General features: G+C 41.7%; 1 protein-coding gene across 1 annotated transcript in view; it reads left to right on the top strand.

The window, feature by feature from the left end:
* ASIC2 (acid sensing ion channel subunit 2) overlaps positions 1–24,085 on the top strand; it is a 1,315,134-nt gene that overhangs the window by 681,369 nt on the left and 609,680 nt on the right. The gene's annotated exons all lie outside the window — the stretch shown is intronic.

Below are 24,085 nucleotides of genomic sequence, written 5' to 3'. Positions count from 1 at the left end.
ACATATATACTACATGCATGCTACATACATACTACATATATACTACATGCATGCTACATACATGCTACATACATACTACATGCTACATGCATGCTACATACATACTACATACATGCTACATATATACTACATACATGCTACATATATACTACATACATACTACATATATATATACTACATGCATGCTACATATATACTACATGCATGCTACATACATACTACATATATACTACATGCATGCTACATACATACTACATGCTACATGCATGCTACATACATACTACATACATGCTACATATATACTACATACATACTACATATATACTACATGCATGCTACATATATACTACATGCATGCTACATACATACTACATATATACTACATGCATGCTACATACATACTACATGCTACATGCATGCTACATACATACTACATACATGCTACATATATACTACATACATACTACATATATACTACATACATACCACATACATACTACATGCATGCTACATATATACTACATGCATGCTACATACATACTACATATATACTACATGCATGCTACATACATACTACATGCTACATGCATGCTACATACATACTACATACATACTACATGCTACATACATACCACATATATACTACATACATACAATACATTCATACAATACATACATAGACATACAGTACATATAACATAGAGTAACATACTTACCAATACTTGTCACATTGTTCCCCGAAGCCATTGTCGTCTACGGAATAAATATTAACATAACAAACCACAAAAATACTCACCCACGATCCGAAGCAGTCCACGAGTGTGTCCCACGACGATCTTGGGTAGAGAACTGCAGCATCAGCTGATGCTGCCGTTCTCTACGGGCTGCAGGAATCCAATGACGGAAGGTAGGTATCCTTCCGCACTGTATTCCTCCGCCACTTAAAAAAAAAAAGTCCCTAGTCTCACTTTATGCCATTGCTGTGTGGGAAATTCCCACGCAGCAATGGCATAAAGTGAGACTAGGGACTTTTTTTTTTTAAGTGGCGGAGGAATACAGTGCGGAAGGATACCTACCTTCCGTCATTGGATTCCTGCAGCCCGTAGAGAACGGCAGCATCATCTGATGCTGCAGTTCTCTACCCAAGATCGTCGTGGGACACACTCGTGGACTGCTTCGGATCGTGGGTGAGTATTTTTGTGGTTTGTTATGTTAATATTTATTCCGGAAAGACAATGGCTTCGGGGAACAATGTGACAAGTATTGGTAAGTATGTTACTCTATGTTATATGTACTGTATGTCTATGTATGTATTGTATGAATGTATTGTATGTATGTAGTATATATGTGGTATGTATGTAGCATGTAGTATGTATGTAGTATGTATGTAGCATGCATGTAGCATGTAGTATGTATGTAGCATGCATGTAGTATATATGTAGTATGTATGTAGCATGCATGTAGTATATATGTAGCATGTATGTAGTATGTATGTGGTATGTATGTAGCATGTAGTATATATGTAGCATGCATGTAGTATATATGTAGTATGTATGTAGTATGTATGTAGCATGTATGTAGTATATATGTAGTATGTATGTAGTATATATGTAGCATGCATGTAGTATATATGTAGCATGCATGTAGTATATATGTAGCATGCATGTAGTATATATGTAGTATGTATGTAGTATATATGTAGCATGTATGTAGTATGTATGTAGCATGCATGTAGCATGTAGTATGTATGTAGCATGCATGTAGTATATATGTAGTATGTATGTAGCATGCATGTAGTATATATGTAGCATGCATGTGGTATGTATGTAGCATGTAGTATATATGTAGCATGCATGTAGTATGTATGTAGTATGTATGTAGTATGTATGTAGCATGCAGTATGTATGTAGTATGTATGTAGTATATATGTAGTATGTATGTAGCATGCATGTAGTATGTATGTAGCATGTATGTAGTATGTATGTAGTATATATGTAGTATGTATGTAGCATGTAGTATGTATGTAGTATTTTTTTTTTTTTTTTTTTTTTTTTTTTTTAACATTTAACACATTAGCCGGATGATGGGACTACTACTGTCCCATCATTGGCTAATGTGTCAATCACTGTCATGGTAGCAGGCATCGCCCGATGGGACTTGTAGTCCCATCGGACGATGCTTGCACAGACCCCCGGACATCAGCACAGCCCCCCGGCAGGCCGGCACAGCCCCCCGGCAGGCCGGTACAGACCCCCACAGGGTGCACAGCCCCCCGGCAGGCCGGCACAGCCCCCCGGCAGGCCGGCAGAGACCCCGGGCAGTCCACACAGCCCCCCGGCAGGCCGGCACAGCCCCCCGGCAGGCCGGCAGAGACCCCCGGAAGGCCCGAAATGACGGCGCATCATGATGCGCACACACCGCGCATCATGATGACGTCAGGCCGTCAATCAACTGAACTTCCGATTCCGATGCCGAATTCCGATATTGAAAAAATATCGGAAGTCGGTATCGGAATTCCGATACAGCAAGTATCGGCCGATACCCGATACTTGCGGTATCGGAATGCTCAACACTATATATGATAAATAGCAAGATAGAAGAAAATAGAAGCAGTAGGTGCGTATAGAAAGTCACATATTGGTGCAGGCCCCGAAACATATCCTCAATCTAGACAACAACACCCCCAAAGGGGGAGAAGGGAAAAAGAATGAAACAGATGAGCCAGGGGGTGTACTTTCTTCTTTAGACTGGTAATATTCTACCTCCCCCTCCTTCTGGTTTGGGGTCTTATCCTGACAAGAGCATTTCTTGTAGGGTTACCTGGATACATTCAGGGAGCTATACCCATATGTTGGCCTCTATACGCGCCCACTAGCTGTTTCTATTTTCTTCTATTTAGCTCTTTGTCATATATATATCAGGGCTGTGCAAGTAGCTAATGCGGGGGGCATTATACAGCGTGGGAGCTAATGCGGGCGTCATTATACAGCATGGGAGCTAATGTGGGGGTCATTATACAGTGTGGGAGGTAATGTGGGGGTCATTAATCAGTGTGGGAGCTAATGTGGGGATTATTATACAGTGTGGGAGCTAAATCGTGAATCATTATACAGTGTGGGAGCTATTGCGGGTTCCATTATACAATGTGGGAGCTATGTGGGGTCATTATACAGTGTGGGAGCTAATGCAAGGGCCGTTATACAGTTTGAAGGCTGCTGTCAGGCCATCATACAGTGTAGGGGCCTATATACAGTGTGGGGGCTACTGTGGGGATACAAAGGAGACATTTTACTATGTAAGGGCACAGTGGTGCCAATACTATGTGTAGCAGTATGAGTAGCATTGCTTTTGTACCACACAGTAGGTGCAGTATTAGGAACACATACAGCAGCAGCGGTTCAGCATTGGGGTATCATTGGGATAAGGAGTTTGTGCAGGTGGGGAATAGATGGGGACGGTGCTGGAAATGTGAGAAGTCAGATGTGTCTTTGTTGTAATCTCTGCAGACGAGTCGTGGCTGGAAAAGTTGTCATGTCGGTCTGGGCCAGATGGAAAAGACGGGAAAAGTGAACGACTCCATCAGAAAGAACGTCAGCTGTAAGTCACCATCTATAACTGCGCTGTAATCACTTGTATGCTTTGCTGGACTGGTATCTACCATTATATCGTCACAATATGGCTGTAAAATCAGTGTTAGTCTTTGTGGAAATGTTTTTCTAGTTACAGCAGGATCATCTGCTGAGGTTCTCCTGTACCCAAAATTAGAGTGCACCACCGTAGTTGTAATCAGGGGCTAGCCTGGAGTCAGACACAATATATAAAAATACGGACCGTATTTTATGGTCGTAATACGCATAAATGTTCCCTGAACAGTGATCCATATGTTATCGGTTGTCAAGGTGTGGCTCCGTTTTTTGTGCATCTAAGCATCCGTATGACAAAAAGTTTTCTTTTCTGGCACTTAACCTCTCTATTTCCATTGCCCTGTAGCGGTGGCTAATGGGTTAATATTAATGGGTTAATGTCACCTTGCTATAGGAAGGTGACATTAAGCAGATTAATAATGGAGAAGTGTCAATAAGACACCTCTCCATTATTAACCTTAGACTATTAAATGGCTAAAAAAACACACAGACATTATTTAAAAATTCTTTTAATGAAATAAAGACATCAAGCTTTTGACCAAATTTATTCCTCTGCTAATCCATAAATAAACCATGGACCTGTAAAAAAAAAAAATAAAACAAAAAAACAACAATATACTTACCTCTCCGCTGGTCAGTCAGGTCCCCTGCTGCAATCCATCAGAAGGGGTTAACTGGTTTACAACGGGACCGGTGCTAATGCAACCAGCCCGCTGTAAACCACTGCCAGAATGAATTCGTTCATCTCTGCGCAGCCACCCCGGCTGACCGGAGATGAACTAATGAGCGTGGGAAAGTTTCTGAATTTTTTCCCATGCTCATCAGTTCACCTCAGGTCAGCCAACGACTTCGCGCATCCTCACTGACGTCCCTGGCTGATTTAATTACGGTATTACCGTATTTTAGCAGAACTTTAGTATACTCTTCTTCAGATTGAGAGAAAGAGGTCTTTGGTTTCTAAGGTTCTGGTTTCATATTACAACATGAATATGAAAGTCAGGGATCTATGTTATAATACATGAAGAATTTTGACAAGGTTACAACATTCCCATAATTTTCTGGAATTTATTTCTTATGTTACCTATTAGATTAGATTAGATTAGATTAGATAAACTTTATTGATCCCGGAGGAAATTACAGTATTACAGCAGCAGAACAAAGATCAAGAACATTACAAGAACAATACACACTTTACAAAATAAGTCTATATGGACAGCAGATGCGGATAGACTGGTACTTGTAACTCACCAATTCCCCCCCATACACTTTGAACTTCATTTAGTCTTGGGATGCTTTACACTTATACATTTGTTAAACATCCCCACAGCTGTCGGAACAAACGATTTTCTATATCTTTCCTTTTTACACATTAGTTGGAGTAGACGCTTGCTGAATGTGCTCTTTTGCTTCGCAAACAGTTCATAGAGCGGGTGTGTATTGTTGCTCATTATAGCCTTGCATTTCTTAGTAATTCTATCCTCTAATACCTCCTCGAAAGTCCTGAGTTGTAGACCCACCGCCGCACTAGCCTTCTTGATAAGTTTATTCAGCTTATTCGCGTCAGCTGTGCGCACACTACTACCCCAGCATATAATTGCATCAAAGATTGCACTCGCCACAATGGATTGGTAGAACATTTCAAGCATTTTGCTACACACATTAAACGACCTTAACTTCCTTAGGAAGTAAAGTCTACTCATCCCTTTCTTGCAAACCTTCTCCATATGGCACCTCCAATCAAGCTTGCTGTCCAGGTGAACCCCCAAATATTTGAAATTCTCCACCATCTCCACATCCTGACCATCAATAGTGATAGGTAAGCAATCCTTCATGCACCTTCCATAACTCAACACCAGCTCCCTGGTTTTCTTTACGTTGAGTTCTAAATGGTTAGCCTGGCACCAGTCAACAAAGTCCAAAACCACCCTTCTGTATTCCTCCTCCCCCCGGTCTCTCTCAATACCTCCGACTATCACTGAGTCATCAGAGTACTTCTGAAGGTGACAAAGGTCTGATTTATACTGAAAATCAGCTGTGTATAACGTAAAAAGGAATGGCGACAGCACCGTTCCCTGAGGGGCTCCAACACTACTCCGCACACTATCCGATACGGCCGCCCCCAACCTCACAAACTGTGGCCTGTCCGACAGATAATCAATGATCCAATTCACTAGTCCCTCATCAACCGCCATTTCAACCAGCTTTTTACGTAATAATAGTGGCTGTAAGGTGTTGAATGCACTGGAGAAATCGAAGAACATGGCACGCACAGTGGTTCTATCATTGTCCAAAAAGGAATGTACTGTTTGTAGTAGATACGCTACAGCATCGTCCACCCCCAGACTCTGCCGATACGCAAACTGAAGGGGGTCCGTAAAAGCAGACACCCTCGGACACAAGTAGGCAAGTACAATTCTCTCCAAGGACTTCATCACATGCGATGTTAAGGCCACCGGTCTATAGTCATTATGGGAGCTCGGGAAGGTAGTCTTGGGAACCGGCACCAGGCAAGAAGTCTTCCATAGAACTGGTACTCTCTGTGATTGTAAGCTCCAGTTAAACAGGTGCTGGAAGACAGTGCACAACTGATTCGCACACACTCTGAGGACACGTGGACAGATACCATCAGGCCCTGCTGCTTTACCCATGACCAGCTTACTAAACTGTTCCCTCACATCATTTTCGGAGATCAAGAAAGACTCCGACTTCCTCCCCCCAGTTGATATTGCTCGTCTCTCCCCGGCCCTCTCCTCTGTTGACATGGCACATTTATTGTTGAATCTGTTGAAAAAAACATTCATTTCATTAGCCATGATCAGCCCCCCACCCCCCTGATCTGACCTTGCCTTAAACCCAGTCAAAAGCTTCATTCCAGCCCACACTTCTCTGGAGTTGTTATGTGACAATTTATTTTCCAATTTAATTCTGAATGCTTCACGGGCAATCCTAATTTTCCCCTTTAAGTCTCTCTGAACAATTTTCATTTCCTCCTTGTCCTTCCTTTCAAAAGCTTTTTTTTTCCTGTTTAGTAGATGTTTCAATTCTTTTGTAATCCAAGGCTTATTGTTTGCAAAACACCGAACCTCATGAATAGGTACAATATTGTCAGTACAAAAGTTGATGTAATCAGTAACTCTCCTGGTAACCTCATTAACATCATCATTAGGTTCCCTGGCACATAACACCTCCCAGTCTGTGCATTCAAAGCAGTCTTGTAAAGTCTTTTCAGCTGCCGGAGACCATTTCCTTATCCGTTTAATTGTCGCTGGTTGTTTGCAGACAACTGGTTGATAAGCTGGAGACAATAGTATGAGATTGTGGTCAGATTTCCCCAGGGGGGGCAATGCAGATGATGAGTAAGCATCCTTAACACTGGCATAGAGGAGATCCAATATATAATTGTCCCTTGTAGAACATTTGACATATTGATAGAATTTAGGTAATGAGATCTTGGCTCTATTAAAATCCCCAGAAATGACAGTTAGAGAGTTAGGGTGTTTCGTCTGAAGCCGGGCAATCACCCCAGACAGTACATCCCCAGCTGCCTCTGGATTTGCAGATGGTGGTATATACGACACCACTGCAATAACAAGAGAGAATTCTCTAGGCAGATAGTAAGGCCTGAGGCCCACTGCTAATAGTTCAATGTTTGGGCAACAATGTCTCTCCTTTACTGTTACATGCCCCTGATTACACCATCTGTTGTTAATGTACAGTATCACTCCTCCACCCTTCTTCTTACCGCACTTCACTCTGTCCCTGTCAGCCCGAACCATTTGAAACCCCGGTACCGATATACTTGAATCCGGGACGTCCTCATGCAACCAGGTTTCTGTAAAGCACATGAGACTGCATTCCCTGAACTCCTTCTGGGTCTTACTCAGAGCCAGCAGTTCATCCGACTTGTTACCAAGCGATCGTACATTACCCATGATGATGGATGGGACTGCAGGTTTAAACCTTCTCCTCCAGGACTTGGTCTTCTTGCCTGCTCTGCAACCTCTGAAAGGTCTCCTCATTTCCCGTGGAACATGTGGTATTGCAACTGCTGGAGAAGACTTTGTCCTGCGCATTTCCAGAAGACGACTCCTTGAATACACTACTCGATTAGCGACAGACCTAGGGACAACCATCCGATCAGTGATTCCATCCATCCCGGGAGACCTCTCCGTGGCATACTGTATACGGTGCTCTCCGCTGAGCACATATGGCTGTATCACTGACACAGGCTGTGGGCAGCAGCATACATCCGTCGGTAGTATTAGCTGAGATGGACCATATTGCGTACCCCAAAGTGGCCATGCCAGCAGGGGACTTGTGGGTGGTAGTGGAGGATCCGGGTAAAAACCATATGCAGTGTGCCCAGCGGCAGTAGAAAGTGTGGGGGTGTGCTGCATTTTCCATCCCACAGCAGACCAGCGTGCAGGAACGTCGCAGTCCACGAGATGAAAACGTTGCATAGATCCAAGGTTGAAATTAGAGGTCCAAAAAGACATCAGGAAAGGTATAAAAGACTGTAACAAACAAAATAAAATAAAATAATAGCTGCTGCAATGGGCTGCCACTAGCAAGGCGCCCTATTGTCTCCACAGTCTGGCAGAGAGCAGACAGGCACGTCTGCACACCTATTAGAATAATTCAATGTTCTTGTCACATGTGTTTGCCATATAGTAATGATCATATACTCTATTATTACAGATTTATCATTTCAGAAGACTGAATGTGCTGGTGATTTGTATGGGGGAGGTGATGGTGCACCACATATATGCTTGGATCTATGATCAGAGCCATTGTATCTGATAACCCATGGGTTTGTCCAAGTTTAGAAGTTTCTTACCACCTAGCTTCAATAGTAAGATTGTTTTTGTATACAGTATAGACAAATTAGTCATGAAATTAAAGGGAATCTGTCCCAAGGTCTTTGCCAGCTAATCTGAGAGCAACGTAGTGACCCAGCATTGTGCTACTTACTAGGCTGCTTTTATCATTAGAGGACTAGTAAACCTGCTGCTAGGGAGTCCTCCATATTCATGAGCTCTTTATATCCCCGGACCCACCACTAAATGGCAGCTTTCTGCCCATGTACAGCGTACACAGAGCTGCCAATCAGTGGTGTGGGAGGCATTATACAGAGCTCAACATTTAGACAGCTGGTTGATGTCCATCAAATAGTGCTTTTTTTTCAAAATGGCAGCAAGCAGTTCAATAAGTAATATACTGCGTCACTCAGGGTCTCTGCCTGTATATTATGCTGCTCTCAGATAGGGTAGCAAAACCTGGTGACAGGTTCCCTTTAAAGCCTTTTGCCTTTCATTGTTTAGATCCCTTTTGCAGCTGAAACAGCTCTATTCAGCAGACCCTATAAATCCTGTTAATTGTTATGTACGGTCTTCGTGGATCAGATTTGCTTTCCCAAGATGCCCCACATATACTTTATCGGATTGAAATCTGGAAAATTTTAAACAAAGTCATAACCTTGAACACTTTGGTCGGGAATGGCTTGAGGAACATGACAGATTCTGGTTTGGCTTTTATCCTAAGTCATGTGACAAGGCTCACTAAAGGGTCGAGATTGACTTCTAGGATTGCTACTTCAAATAGGTGTCACGAGTTCAAGTCCTCTTCCTCTCTGAAGAGAAAATTGGCATATTAGTAGTATATATGTCATTCTTTAAAGTCCCCTCTTCTGCATACCTTCTCCTTTTCCACCATCCAGTTCTTATCATCGCATGGTTTCATGCACCTGGCTTCCATCTCTCAATTCCACTTCCACCCAGATCTGTGTTCACATCTCCTTCTTCTGTTTTTCTAAAACCACCTCCCTTATTTCACCTCTTACCCTCCCATTCAACACTCAACTCTTGTTTCTATCTCTCTTTCAACAAATTTTGCTTCATCCCCTTCCTTCACCAAGCTGCATTTCCTACATTCCTTTATATTACAACATGGTCTCTAGTTTTCTTTCTCCGACATCTTATATATATATTTTATTTTTCTCTATTTTTTGGCAATACTTTATTAACTCTCACATCTTCTCTTTCTATCCACTTCCGGTCTCCATTCTCCAGCCCCTTATGGACATTCTTCATTGCTTTTCAGCCTTTTTAAACCCTGCTGTTACTGCATTATGTACACTTGTTTTTTCACCTTGAGAAAGGCATAGGTCTGGCATGGAAATGCGTTGGTAAATAAAAAACCTTGTTTATACTCTCCGGATCTCATTCCGTGAGCGCATCTTGCACATTGTGAAATTTGACTTTTGCCATAACCTTGTTGCCTGCCTACTGGTTGTCCTTCACTGGACCACTTTGATAAGTGCAACTGTATACCAGGAGCAGTCGATAAGACCTGCTGCTTTGGATATGCTCTGACCCAGTCGTGTAGCCATTATAATTTTGTCCTTGTCAGGTTTGCTCAGATCCTTACACTTGACTATTTTTCTCACTTGCAACACATCATCTTCAAGAACTGTTTCTCACTTGCTGCCTAATATCTTTCACCTCTGACAGGTGCCATTGTCAGGAAATAATCACCGTTAGTTACTTCACCTGTCAAGATTTTTAATGTAATGAATGATCAGTGAAAATTGCCCAAAATACTTTTCTCACCCTTTGAGATCCAATGCAATACAGGTAATAAGAGAAAGCAATTTGTACTGTCAAAAAAGAACAACAGCCATTGAAAGGACCTGTATTCTGTCTCTGATGAATCGGGATCCACAATCAAGGAACGCTGTTATATAATGTTATCATAGTGCCCCAATCCTCCAAAAGAGCAGGCCTTAAGAATTTAATTAATGTGAAAAAAATAAAGACAGAAACATAATGATTAAATACCCTGCAGTAAATGAATAGCATAGTGCTTGAAAATAATATACGGAACTTAGTTAACATGTTTTTTGATTAAAAAAATGCAAAAGCCATCCCACCTCTTCACGGTGACCGTAATAGGGATGATCCTAACGCTAATATTACTGTTTGTCAAGTGAAATGAATGTGGATAAGGGCTGAGAAGGACAGAGTCCAACTAATGGACAAACAGCCAAGGGAGACCACATCAAGAGCACTCAGCTTATAAGAAAGGCAGGCCACACCTTTATATGCACATGATGCAAACAGACAGAAAAAACCCAAAGGTATGAACTGGGGTAAAAACTGGTGTGCATGCAGCGTGTAAGAGTACATTCACACTAGCCATTAAACAGAAAAAAAAACAATACAGAAACATAATGATCAAAGCTTTTAATATTAGAGTTAGGACTGCCTCAATTACGGTCACCGTGGAGTGGTGTGGATGGCTTTCGCATTTTTTTTTATCAAAAAAACCATGTTAACTAAATACCATACATTATTTTCATGCACTATGGTGTTTATTTATTTACTATGTGGTATTTAATCATTATGTTTCTGTCTTTGTTTTTTTTCTGTTTAGTGGCTAGTGTGAACATGCGCCTACATGCTGCACGCACACCAGTTTATATCCCAGTTCATACCTCTGTTATTTTTTAATTAATGTGAAGCTGTCTGCTCCAACATATGAAGTAATGCAGTAAGTGCACTGTTTGAAAACATATAACATTCTCCAATCTAAAAATTTTTTATTGATCTATTAATGTAAAAAATGGCATCTAGTTAGAGGAGTTGTGCCATACTTACCTGTTGTAACCTCCATGGTTCCAACACAGACCGTGTATGGTCTCCACCATTACTGGAAGTGATGACTTCACGACTCACTCGTCACAGGATCGCTGAAGCCTGTGATTGCCTGCTGCTGTCCGGTGACTTAAAAAGCCACAGAAGGCAGAATAACATGTGATTTCTTTTTCACCAACTTGTGAGGCGCTGTCTCTTTTGCTTATGGATATTAAAAAGCACAAAGTCTTGGGCATCTCTCTCTATCAGAAACTAAAACTTGTAATAACTTACAAGCAAACTTCACGGGTCTCTTGTGCTAACCTATCCAAACCTTTCCATTTTAATATCTTTAACTTCTTTGAAGAAAACTCACCATCTTGAGATTATGAAGATGAGGTTCAGATTGTTCCTCTCTTCCCTTTACTCAATCACTCCCATATTAGTGATTCAGAAAAGCGTATACTGCATTCACAAAGGCAGCTTGAATGAAAAGTCCTTTATTTCATGACTATCATCTTAGATGGTAAGGTGCATCAGCGGGGCAGAGGCGTGCAAGGAGAGGACGACGGCCGTTTCTCATTACCATTCACCTGGACCCATGGTAACGAAATAAAGGACTTCATTCAAGCTGCCATGGTGAGTGTCGCATACTTTTTTCTGAGTCATTCATATCTAAATATGTTGCTATATACTGAGCACCTCCAAATTTGACATTTATGCTGATAAAGGCTCTATAATGTGTCTCAACTCCTCCATACAAAGGATGATATGTTTTAACACTGGTGCCGCTATTCACATTTCTTTGTGGTTTAGAGACTCACATATTAGAATCTGCACCTCAAAAATTTCCAAAATCCACCCTTCTCCTATCATAGAAACAAAAAAATGACCGTTGCTCATATTCCTTTTTGTCTGTAACTCATTACTTATCTCACTTTCACTCAATAAACCCTCCTCTGTCTTCAGTCTAACCTGAATGAAGGAACTAGGATAATCTTTTGACGAATGGCCCTGTGCCAATAACTGACACTGGTTTCTCATCCACCGTGGGATACAACATATATCCAAAGCTCTACCAGTGCTCTGTCCCCTGCCGAAAGATATATGACCAATGTCCCCCATAAGCCAAATCTCCCACACCCATCTCCAAGACTCGTGTGTCTGAAATATACAAACCCAAACTTATCTGAAAAATTCCCAGCACCCATAGTATTAAATAATATGGACATTTTTAAGAGCATTCTTCCGCTGCACGGGTTGGATCCCAGGTCTTGTCTGCCTCTGCAGTCTCCCATTCATGCCCGGCCTCTGGGGTTGGTGCTCAGTACAGACGTCGGTCCCAGAGTCTTGCACTGCTTCATATTGACCATGTGGTTACTGCAGGCTCTCCAGCTAAGTCTATGGCATACAGAGTCAGTCCTACCCTCTGGATCCTAAGTCCAGAAATCATCTTACAGAGCATGTCCGTGATGTGTTGCCTTCTCATTGGTGCTCGGACGTTGACTGCTCTGGTGATGTGGCATCTCCGGATTGGCCCACAGGTGATGCCCCGTCCGACTGGGCGTGAGTGTTTGGGGTGGAGCCTAGCGCATAAAAGGCTTTCAGCGGCACATGCAGGTGTGCTAGCGTCATTTGTGTTTTGGTTTTCTGTGGGTGAATACCCTACCGCTCTGTCTGTATGCTTTGGTGTGGTTAGCACTGATCAACTTCTGATAGTGCAGTTTTTGCCTTTTCGCTTGCGTTCGCACCTGTCTTGGCCACGTGTGCGGTTAGCACAGGTCAGTTGCGGAGCAAGCTCAACCCACATGCTCATTCTCTGCGGGTTTAACAGGACATTGCACACTTCTTATTTTTCAGTGCCGCTCTGTGGTTAGCTGAGTTGGGTACTTATATTTTCAGTGCCGCTCGATGGTTAGCTGAGCTTGGTACTCTTCGTCCCCATTCGCTCTGTGTTGTTTAAACGCAGAGTGTTCGCTAGTTTTTTATCCGTCATTTGTTCACACTAGCAGCAGGTTAAAATCTCTGCACGGTGGACCCCGTTCTGCGATTGCACTTTATTATTGATTTTATTTAGTGCAATCTGCCAACCCTAACAATTTGTGTGTGCCCTCAGCTCCCCCCTTCCTCTTCCCCTCCCCATAGAACTTTATGAGCACCAACTGTCATCTCTCCCATCTCAGTAATGGGAAAATCTGTATTCACTAAGGGCAGATTTTACCTGTGAGTTGAGAATTTTCAGAATGAATGATCATTCCAGGAGGAGAGAAAAGCAGATTTCTCTGATAAGATATATTACGTTTCTTATTTTCATGTGGATGACTGATTTATGAAAAATAAATAAAATGATGGTTACTTTTTAAACACTTTCATTGTTGGTTAAAACTTATTTTATAATTTTCATTAAAATGTAGAACTGTATGTCTGATGTAATATCTACGCACAGTATTACTGTAAATTGATGCCTTAAAAATGAATTAACAGTGAACCTAATATAATATATAACAAGGGGATCCACGACCCCAAATAAAGTGCCGTCAGGAAAATGTTTAATCAAACTATTGAAGGGAACCTTTACCACGAGATGAAATCTCGCTGAAAATCATATATTCTTTTATTGAGAAAAAGAACTTGAGACAGATTATAAAACCAATGTTTCGGTCCAACTTGGCCTTTATCAAGGCTATCTACATAAAATATAAATGGTAGACAATTTTATATAACAATAAAGCAACATCTAAGCATGTCTCATATAATCCAAACATGAACAAATAAACATTGTGATAATTGTGTAAGACAATATAATGGGAACTGTGTCTTAGGGATTTATGGAAGATAGAGGGATTCTCAGCCTCAAGTGAACATTTACTATGGGGAAAATAAAGTAATAAGTAGTTGGTATAGCATCATGCACTATTGACAATTTTATAAGAATATATTAAAAAAATGGAAAAAAATTAAAGAAAAAAATATTTAAAAAAAAAAGAGGAACTAATCAGTTGCACTTCAACGGTCATGCAGGCATCAGGTATAAAAAAAAATGTGATCAAATGATCTCTATCTTCCACAAACCCCTAAGACACAGTAATGCGACTGAGGACTGTATCCAAAATTTTTTGTCAAACTCCATACTTAAACAATAATACATATATCAATATCGAATTGTTTGTAAGGAATAGACACAGAAAACCATTAGTGTCTATATCACATAGCATAGAGCAATATGCCAAATAGAGATGAAGATAACTTATAAAGTGCCATATGTGCATGCAAACTGATGAAAAAAGCACCTCTTACCCATATTCATATGCCTGGCCAATGCGCAAATGCCCCGGCGCGTGTTTCGGTGCTTCTTCCTCGAGGGGAATGTCAGCCAGATATCTTGACTCTGAAACACTGCAGCAAAAAGCATACTTTAAAAATCTGATATAAATTATCCACAGTTATGTGAATCTCCTCCTAACTTCCGGCATCCTCAGCTCTTCTTCAGGTTTGAAGGCATCATTGAGACACAGATGACTTCACATGTAGACCACTAATCAGAAGATGAGCCAGGGATGCTGGCAGTTACTAAGAAATTTGCAGGGTTCTAGTCTGGCAGCCATGGTCTACCAACATAGCCACTGGACCAGGGTCCTGCAAATCTTTTTGCTTAATGGGAACAGCTGATACATGCTGTCCGATCATGATCAGACAGGCGTGTCATTGGCAGCTTCCAACAAGTGTTCTGTGCCGCTTGATCCCAGCGGCATCTCACTGTCTTCTCCCAGTCACTGATAGGTCTCTCCCTGCGTGCATGAGTAGAGAGCGATAAGTCAACCCAGGGCAGCAGACGGGGAGAAGCTGCTGAGGACCTGCCTGTCTTATCATGAGTTGGGCAGCAGGTATCAGTTGTTCTCTTCAGGATGTTGGTCCAGCAGCCATATCAGTATACCATGGCTGCTGGACCAGAATCCTGCAAATCTCCTCTTAAATACCAGCATCCCTGGCTCCTCTTCTGATTCGTAGTCCCGACATAGTGTCATAAATGCTTCACACCTCAATGATGATGTCACAACAATGAGCCTACTAATCTGAAGAGAGGACGACACCAGTTAGGAGGATATTCATAGGGTTCTTGTTAGGTGACCCCAGATTAACAACATGGCCACTGGACCAGGGTCTAGAAAATCGTAATTCTCAACTATCAACTTTAAGCCTTATCTCTCTACTAAGCTGATTTATGACTACATCAATCTGAAGCTCATGGTGATCTTCATATATTTATCTTTCCACGGGCAATTTTTACTACATTCTTCGCTCCACCACTTGTAAAGCCTTTGTTCAACATTTAAAGAAAGTCAGAAGGATTGAGATTAGTGGTGCTAGTGTAAAGGATTTTCTGCTGCGAATAAGACAATAACCACACGGTTGTCACAGAAATATGAAGATCTATGGAATATTTTCACGCCGATAAAGCCTTTCTTTTTTGGGAGAAAAAATGCTCATATAAGTGTAGAATATATGGCAAGACGTGGCCACCAATGATGGTATAGTAATGTGGTAATAAACGGATATAAATATATAATATATAATAATAAAAATATATATAATATCTAAAAACAGTGCTAATAAGAAGAACACAATTTAACATATGCACAAAGTATAGCAGAGGAGTCTTGCTGTTAGATCTCTAAACGATAGCAACAATGAGACATTTTGGTCTGTTACCATCCAGAGAAAGATGCGCTGTCCCGGCGCTGAATGTCCTGGTTGTAGCTAGAGTACCTTTCATGAACAAGATGTTTTGCCGTTGTGAGGCTCTTGGGTGAGTATACGAGTCGGTGTCGGAGAGCTGTCCCAGCCGGTAGCAGCTACTCCGTTCAATTCTTCCAGCAGTCGGCGGGGATCCGGTCACACTGTTCAGGTGCTGCGCGCTGGTTGCATGCGGCTGGTGCAGCTGGTGCATGACTTGTGTGACGCAATGGATCACGTGATGTCTGCGTGACTGGAGCTAGGTACAAGTCACATAGAGAACCAATATCCAATACGTTTCCATAGATCTTGATTTATTTAAAGAAAGTCACCTAAGAGCAGAAAATAGAATAAAAAGAAAACAGTACTCCCTTGGTAAATCCAGGACCACTGCTCCCCAACAGGCCTGCAGTGAAGATGTCATATCTATCATTCACATACCTACATGATTGGCTGCAGCAGTCACATGAATGATATTCCCGATGTCTTTCCTGCAATACCAGCAGGGACCAATGAAGTAGTGCCATTGGAACTGCAGAGGATTTAAATAATGAGTCTTTTTTTATCAGTTTTACAACATTTTCTGTTCTCTTGAACCTTTCTTAAAATTCCAGATAATCCCTTTACCTTAAGTAGGATACTTTAGCACAGACCAAAACTGTAGCCATTGATTTTGGCCATCTCCTTGTTGCTAGCACTCGTTACAATTGAACGTGCTTTGCTTAGTGCTGAAGTCCTGGCATTTAAAGGGCAGTGCTTTTTTAATCGTTATCTTAAAACATCACTCTGGCCGGCTACACAGAAGAACCAACCTAGTTACTCTACATTGGAGATTTGGCTGGAGGCTTTCATGCAAAGTATTACCTACATATTCTTAAAGGCGGTGTGGGATTTGCCTTACCTGCTGGGAGTTGTAGATCTCTGACAGCTGGAAAGTCATAGATGGGGCATCAATGGTCTAGTGTGAAAAAAGTAAAATAACAAAAGTGATGATCTCGGTATCATTTATTATACATTGTGTTGGATCTGAAAATAAAATGGCTTTTGAATGACCTTGTGAATGATTAACACTGTGTGGTATATTTGACAGAACACCTATAAACTTGATAGGAGATTTTCTTAAAAAGGCTCTTTCCAATTTTATTTCCCTTTTATGATAGTCATGCTGCTATTGCGGACTTTAAAATACAGCTGCACATCTACGTCTGACCACCAGGGGGAGCAACGACACACGCCTACGCGAGGAGTCCACATTCCGCGCGGTATCACACATTTGTATGCGAAGCTGCTCTCTACGCATCACACATGAGCACCACAGATGACCAGAGGGAAAGAGTGAGAAATACAGGTCTTCCCCAAATAGTGATTCTGTTTAGCAGCAAGTCTAGCATCCCTCCCTGTGCAATTTGTGAAATTTTTGTTCTTCAGGGACTACTGTCTGTCTGGTTTATATGCATTCTCATCATAAAAATCTCATGGCTGTGTTGATTTATGAAGTTCTAAAATCAAACGGCGGCTTTTCACTTCTTATTTATCATAACTGCAGAACTGTTATGAGCGCTGCAGTCCCACTATAGTTGCTGACGAACTACAAGTCTCAAAACAGCCCATAAACTGGTACTTGCAGTGCAACAAACGGAAGAAGTTGATTAGTATATCTAGGAGGGAGGCAACCGGAACTAGAGTATATTTCATAAAAACAATGCATGGTACATTTTGCAGGAAATTATTTAAATTGGTAAACTGATTAAAAGAAATCTGTCAGCAAATTTTAGCTAACTCATCTCAGAGCAGCCTGATGTAGGCAAAATGAAGCTTAATTCAACGATGTATCACTTAGTTTAAAGGTTGCAGCTGTTCTCACACAATTAGGGTTCCTAGATGTAGCAGGCAGCAAAGCTAAGAAAGCTGCCCACGCCAGTCTCTCTATGTATATTGTCTATAGACAGTGAGCTGCTTAACACAGGAAGGGGTGGATTTGGATGAGTGCTCACGCGCCAGCTAGTCACAGCAATGATAAAGTCCTGGAGATTAAACCTTCACAGTAAGTAAACCACAGCGTACAGCCTAATAAGTAACACATTGTTGAATTCACTGTATTAACCCCTATATCATGCTGTCCTCAGCTTACATAGCAAAAACCTGCTGATTCTCTTTAAATGTTGACCTGAGGATGCTATATGTCACATTTTTTCCTGGTGTAAATGCCCCATGTTTTCCTGAATCTGGCATTGATTTTCATTTGCTCCTGTTCCTCTCCATTCCTGAGATATGGCCTTCTATTACCTGTATATAAATCTAGTCTTTTGAGCCAAGTGGGTGTGGTCATCAACTATTCTCGATTGAGGTCTTCTAGTTGGCTAAAGAGATTAGCCTTATATACAGGTAAGGGGGTGGTCACAACTCAGGAATGGGGAGGTGCAGGAACAAAAGAAAACAACGGATTCAAGAGAGCAGCGGCATTTCTAGAAGGCACAAAAAAATACATATTTGTGGCAATTGGCAGCTCCTCTTTATATAATCAGTCAATAAAATAATTAATATTCAAAACGAATCACAAAACAAAATATATCAATGTAAGTTATCCGTTATATCCACAACTTATGTCTCTGTTATGTCTTTGCTGACAGCTAACGGCCTATCACGAGACATTTTGCTCTATGTTATCAGAAAATGTGACTAGTAAAAGCCTCCTGTTAAAAAGAGGGTTTCTCCTCAGGGTCAACAATATATGGGGTGCACAGATTGCAGATGTACCATTATACTTGTGCCTTAGGGAGCCCCCAACTACTCAGTACTATAAATGTAATGTGAAGATGGTCGAGGTGGGGTTGATTACTTTTGGAGTCTTGTCAGGATATCATATGGTGATGGTAGGATTTATTACTTTTGGAGTCTGGTCAGGATATAACATGGTGGTAGGAGCTATTACTTTTAGGGTATGTTTCCACAGTCAGTAAACGCTACAGATTGGACGCTGCACACAGCCGCAGCGTCCAATCTGCAGCGGCCAGGTGTTACAGCATAGTGGAGGAGATTTTATGAAATCCAAGTACGTTCCATGCACAGCTTCTGGGCTGATAATTGCAAATTTGCCTCCAGTATTTGCTGATAACTTGCTGCATTCATCTTTTCTTCAACTTTCACCAATTTTCCTGTGCCTTTGTAGCTCACACATCCCCAAAACATCAGCGATCCACCTCCATGCTTTATAGTAGGAATAGTGTAACTTTCATCATAGGCCTTATTGACCTCTCTCCAAATGTAACGTTTATGGTTGTGGCCAAAAAGTTCAACTTTGGTCTCATCACTCCAAATTACCTTGTTCCAGAAGTTTTCAGACTTGTCTCTGTGCTGTTGAGCGTATTGTAGGCAAGATACTTTGTGGTATTTGCGCAGTAATGGCTTTCGTCTGGCAACTTGACCATGCAGCCCATTTTTCTTCAAGTGCCTCCTTATTGTGCATCCTGAAACAGCCACACCGCTAGTTTTCAGAGAGTCCAGTATTTCTGCTGATGTTATTTGTGGGTTTTTCTTTGCACCCTGAACAATTTTCCTGGCATTTGTCACAGGTCACAGGTGAGGATGTTACCTTTAGTAGCCATTCAAACCCATTTGTGTCAAGTTCTGTGCATGTTATCAGGCCCAAATCACCAGGGTATATAAACTTTTGATCAGTGTCATTTGGATGTTTTGGGTTGTCATGATTTAAAAAGAGAAAACACAGTAGTCTGACAATAAATTGCTTCACCCAACTGCTAACCATGAGTGGAGAAAAAGTTTTGGTGTTATCATTCATATTCTCTGAAAAAAGGCCAAGAAAGCAAAAATTCTATGTATTTAAACTTTTGATCACAACTGTTGTGGGGGGGAGGAAACTATTAGTTTTTAAGTTTCAACTGATATAAGATGGTTGGGTTGGATCTATTGCTTTTGAAGTCTAGATAGGTGATAAAATGGTGGGAACAGGATCTATTTTTTTGTCTGGTTAGATGATAACATGGTGGGGATTGGGATTTATTATGTTTGGTTTGAATATAAGATGATGGGGTAGGTTCTATTACTTTTGAAATTTGGTCATGAAATAAGATAGTTGAGGCAGGATCTATTACTTTTGAAGTCTGGCCAGGTGATAAAATGGTGAGGAGGCAGGGTCTTTTTTTTTAGAGCCTGGTCAGGATATAAGATGATGAAGGGTGTGATTTATTTCTACTATTATCATTATATAAGATGGTAAGGCTGTGTGCACACGATGCGGATTAGGTGCGGATTCATCCGCGCGGATTTTGTAAAATCCGCAGGTGAAACCGCAGGTCAAAATACCTGCGGTTTTACCTGCGGATTGCTCTGCGGTTTTGCCCTGCGGTTTTTCATCTCCTCAATGGAGGAGATGGCAAACCGCAGCAGAATCTGCAGAAAGATTTGACATGTCAATTCTTTCTGCGGATTGAAAACCGCAGATAATCCGCGTGGAAAATTCCGCACCATCTGCATTGCGGTTTTTGATTCCCATAGGGAATCATGGTACTGTACACCGCAGCAAAAACTGCTGCGGGTCCGCAGCGGCCAAAACCGCTGCGGAACTGCAGCAAAATCCGCAGCGTGAGCACACAGCCTAAGAGCTGGATCTGTAATTTTGGACAATACATCTCCTGACAAAGCACAGTGTGTGGTGAAACACGCATCAAGGTTGCTGTGAGCCCATCTTTCCCCCTATAAATCTTTACCAGCATCAACATGTCACAAGGTATTGAAGGGATATATGGGCACTTTTTCATCTATTTATATTACTAACTTCTTCTTTATAATCATATTTATTTTTGGTCTCTTGTTTGCAAACTTTTCAAACAATGCTTTGTGACTCAGTACACTGTATATTCTGCTAAATATTATTTACCCTGCCTCTATAGTGTACTCCAGAAGTCTATTTTCATATTATATTTCTTTTTCCATTTGTGGATTGTATTATCCATTGGCTCATTGAATTCCATCCATCCTCCCCTCAATACAATTGAAGTCGTCCTGTACCCTTTTCAGAATAGCACCCCCAAAGTATGTGGTTCCCCCACCATGTTTCACTTTTGGGATGGTGTTTTTGGGGTTGTACTCATCCTTATTAATCCTTCAAACACAGCAAGGAGTTGATACCACAAAGTTCTATTTTGGTCTCATATGACCACATGACCTTCTCCCTTGCCTCCTTTGGATCATCCAGATAGTCATTGCTGATCTTCAAACAGGCCTGGAAATGTGCTGGCATCAGCAGCGGGACTTTGCTTTCCCTACAGGAATTTAATCCATCACAGAATAGTGTGTTACTAATGGTAATGTTTGAGACTGTGGTCCCAGCTTTCTTTAGGTCATTGATCAGTTCCTCCCATATAGTTCTGACCTGACTCCTGATCTTTTTCAGAATCATCCTTACCTCACGAGGAAAGATTTGGCATGGAGCCCCAGACCAAGGAAGATTGACAGTAATCTTGTGTTTCTTCCATTTTCTAACAATTGCGCCAACAGTTGTTGCCTTCTCACCAAGCTGGTTGCCTATTGTACAGTAGCCCATCCCAGCCTTGTGCAGGTCTACAATTTTGTCCCTGGTGTCCTTAGAAAGATTTTTGGTTTTGGCCATGGTGGAGAGTTTGGAGTGTGATTGTGTGGACAGGTGTCTTTTATACTGGTAATACTTTTTCATGCAATAAAATGCAATTTAATAATTTAAAAATCATAAAATGTAATTTTCTGCTTTTTTATTTTTAAATTATGTCTCACAGGTGAAGTGTACCGACGATAAAAATTAGACTTCTTTATTCTTTATAGGTGGGAAAACTTCGGCAGTGTATAAAATACTTATTTTCCCCACTGTTGGTCATTTTATGTCTGTATATTAATTTAAACAGTATGTTTTTTATGTATTTTTGCCAATTCTGGATTGTGCAGAGATTAGTAAATATAGCATACTTATTTTTTTATTTTGCCTTATCATTCTACTTTTTATCCTTTTGGGCTGATCTTTCAATCAGAGTATTGGGTAGGCTATTAGTAGAATTATAGTACTTTTGGAGTCTGGTGATCAGGATACAATATGGTGAGGAGCAGAATCTGTTACGTCTGGTGACTAATCAGGATATAATTTGGTGGGGGCAGAACCTGTTACTTTTACAATCTGCTCAGGATATACAGCTATGGCAAAAATTAAGAGACCACTTCCAAATGTTCAGTTTGTCTGATGTTTCTCTTTATAGGTATATTTTTAAGTAAAATATAAATTGTTCTTTTAGTTTACAAACTTCTGACAACATGTCTCTGAATTTCCAAGCAATAAATTTTGTTTTTTTTTCTGAAAAGGAGAAATGGTCAAAATTAAAAAAAAAACAATGCTTTTGGAGCACCCCGCATGGCCGGGGGTTACTCGGTACTGGGCCGGTCAGGCTCTTTTAAAGGGGAAGTGTCACGGCGGTGATAGTGACCCGGTCCATGGCCCTGGGTGTCCAGTGAAGATGGAAGTTCAATGAGGGGGGAGATGGTAGGAAAATAATGGAAAAGGGGAATCGTGAGGCCACCTGTGGTATTCGGTATTGATAGCTGACGCTGCAATGCAGATCCTCTGGGATGGTGTTAGGGCAGCAGAGATGGTGAAGCTCTCCACGGGCAGAGCTGTGTCCCAGGCAGGGCAGTTGAGCTGGTGACGGTGATGGTGAATGCGGTGTAAAGCAGGCGAGATGTTAATAACACGAAGGACACAGTTGGGTGCAGTTTCTGGGTTTTTACTCACAAGTCTTGTGCACATGATGACCTGCTTATCACTGTGTCCTCCGGGGGAGGGGTCCAGCAAACTCTCAGGTAGATTGGTGACACCTATTCAGAACTCCTCTTTATGTTCTCCTTTCTTGGCCGTCTCTCTGCGCTACTCTCCTTTTTCTCCTGCCCTGCGCCTTCATAAGCAGTGTCCCCAATCCAGCAGCCTCGGACCTTGCCGAGCGTCGTTGGTCAGGTCCCAGGGTCCTTTATCTCTATGGCTGCCTTTTTTGAGGAATAGTTGTGGATTTGGCTGAGGCACTTAAAGTTACCTCAGCCTCCGGCTTTCTAGCTGAGCCTTGTAATTCTCCACTAGGCTCAGGAGCCGGCTTCCCAACTGTGGCCTGGTCCTTCCCTTCCAGGATGCGGGCCCCACTGTTGGCTTTCACACTATCCGTGCCCCTAGGACCCCTTCTATTCTTTTAGGAGCGTACTCAAGATGTTTATCGTTTCTCTGACCCTCACTCCTCTCACGTCAGTCCTGCTCCTCCACTGTCCCATCACCGACTGACTGACTGGATCTTTCCAGAACAATCTTCCGTTTACCTCACACTAACTCCTCCCACTAACTGTCACCTCAGTTACTGATTGGATGTCCTCAATCACTCCACTTCCTAAGCTCCTCCCCTTCTACCTACCTTTCCCACTATTTCCCCAACACCCTTTCCTAGCCAGTCTGGGATGAGGCCATCCTCCTGAAGGCTACACCCAGATGCCCTGACTAACCTGGTGTGTGTTGGGTGCGAGTGTTAGGAGACCTAAGTGGTGCCCCCTCCCTACCTAAGGGTGGGATACCACACCTCTGGATGAGGTGCAGTACCTCTGTGGCGACTGGACCCTCAGGGGCGCCACACTTTCAGACCTCAAATAATGCAAATAAAACAAGTTCATAATCATTCAGAAGCAACAATACTAATGTTTTATCTCAGGAAGAGTTCAGAAATCAATATTTTGTAGAATAACCATGATTTTTAATCACAGCTTTCATGTGTCTTGGCATGCTTGCCACCAGTCTTTCACACTGCTTCTAGAGCAAAAATTTAAGCAGTTCTTCTTTGTTTGATGGCTTGTAATTATCCATCATCTTGATTACATTCCAGAGGTTTTCAATGGGGTTCAGGTCTGGAGAATGGGCTGCCCATGACAGGGATTTGAGGTGGTGGTCTCTTAATTTTTGCCAGAGCTGTATGATGGTGGAGTGGGATCTATTACTTTTACATCCTGGTCAGAATATAATACGCAGGCGCAGAATATTTTACTTTTGGAGTCTGGCCTTGATAT

Source organism: Dendrobates tinctorius, unplaced genomic scaffold, assembly GCF_039654945.1.
Source record: "Dendrobates tinctorius isolate UK_male_01 unplaced genomic scaffold, ASM3965494v1 ptg000071l, whole genome shotgun sequence".
In the NCBI taxonomy this organism is placed as follows: Eukaryota; Metazoa; Chordata; class Amphibia; order Anura; family Dendrobatidae; genus Dendrobates; species Dendrobates tinctorius.
This window is presented reverse-complemented; position numbering and strand designations above follow the sequence as displayed.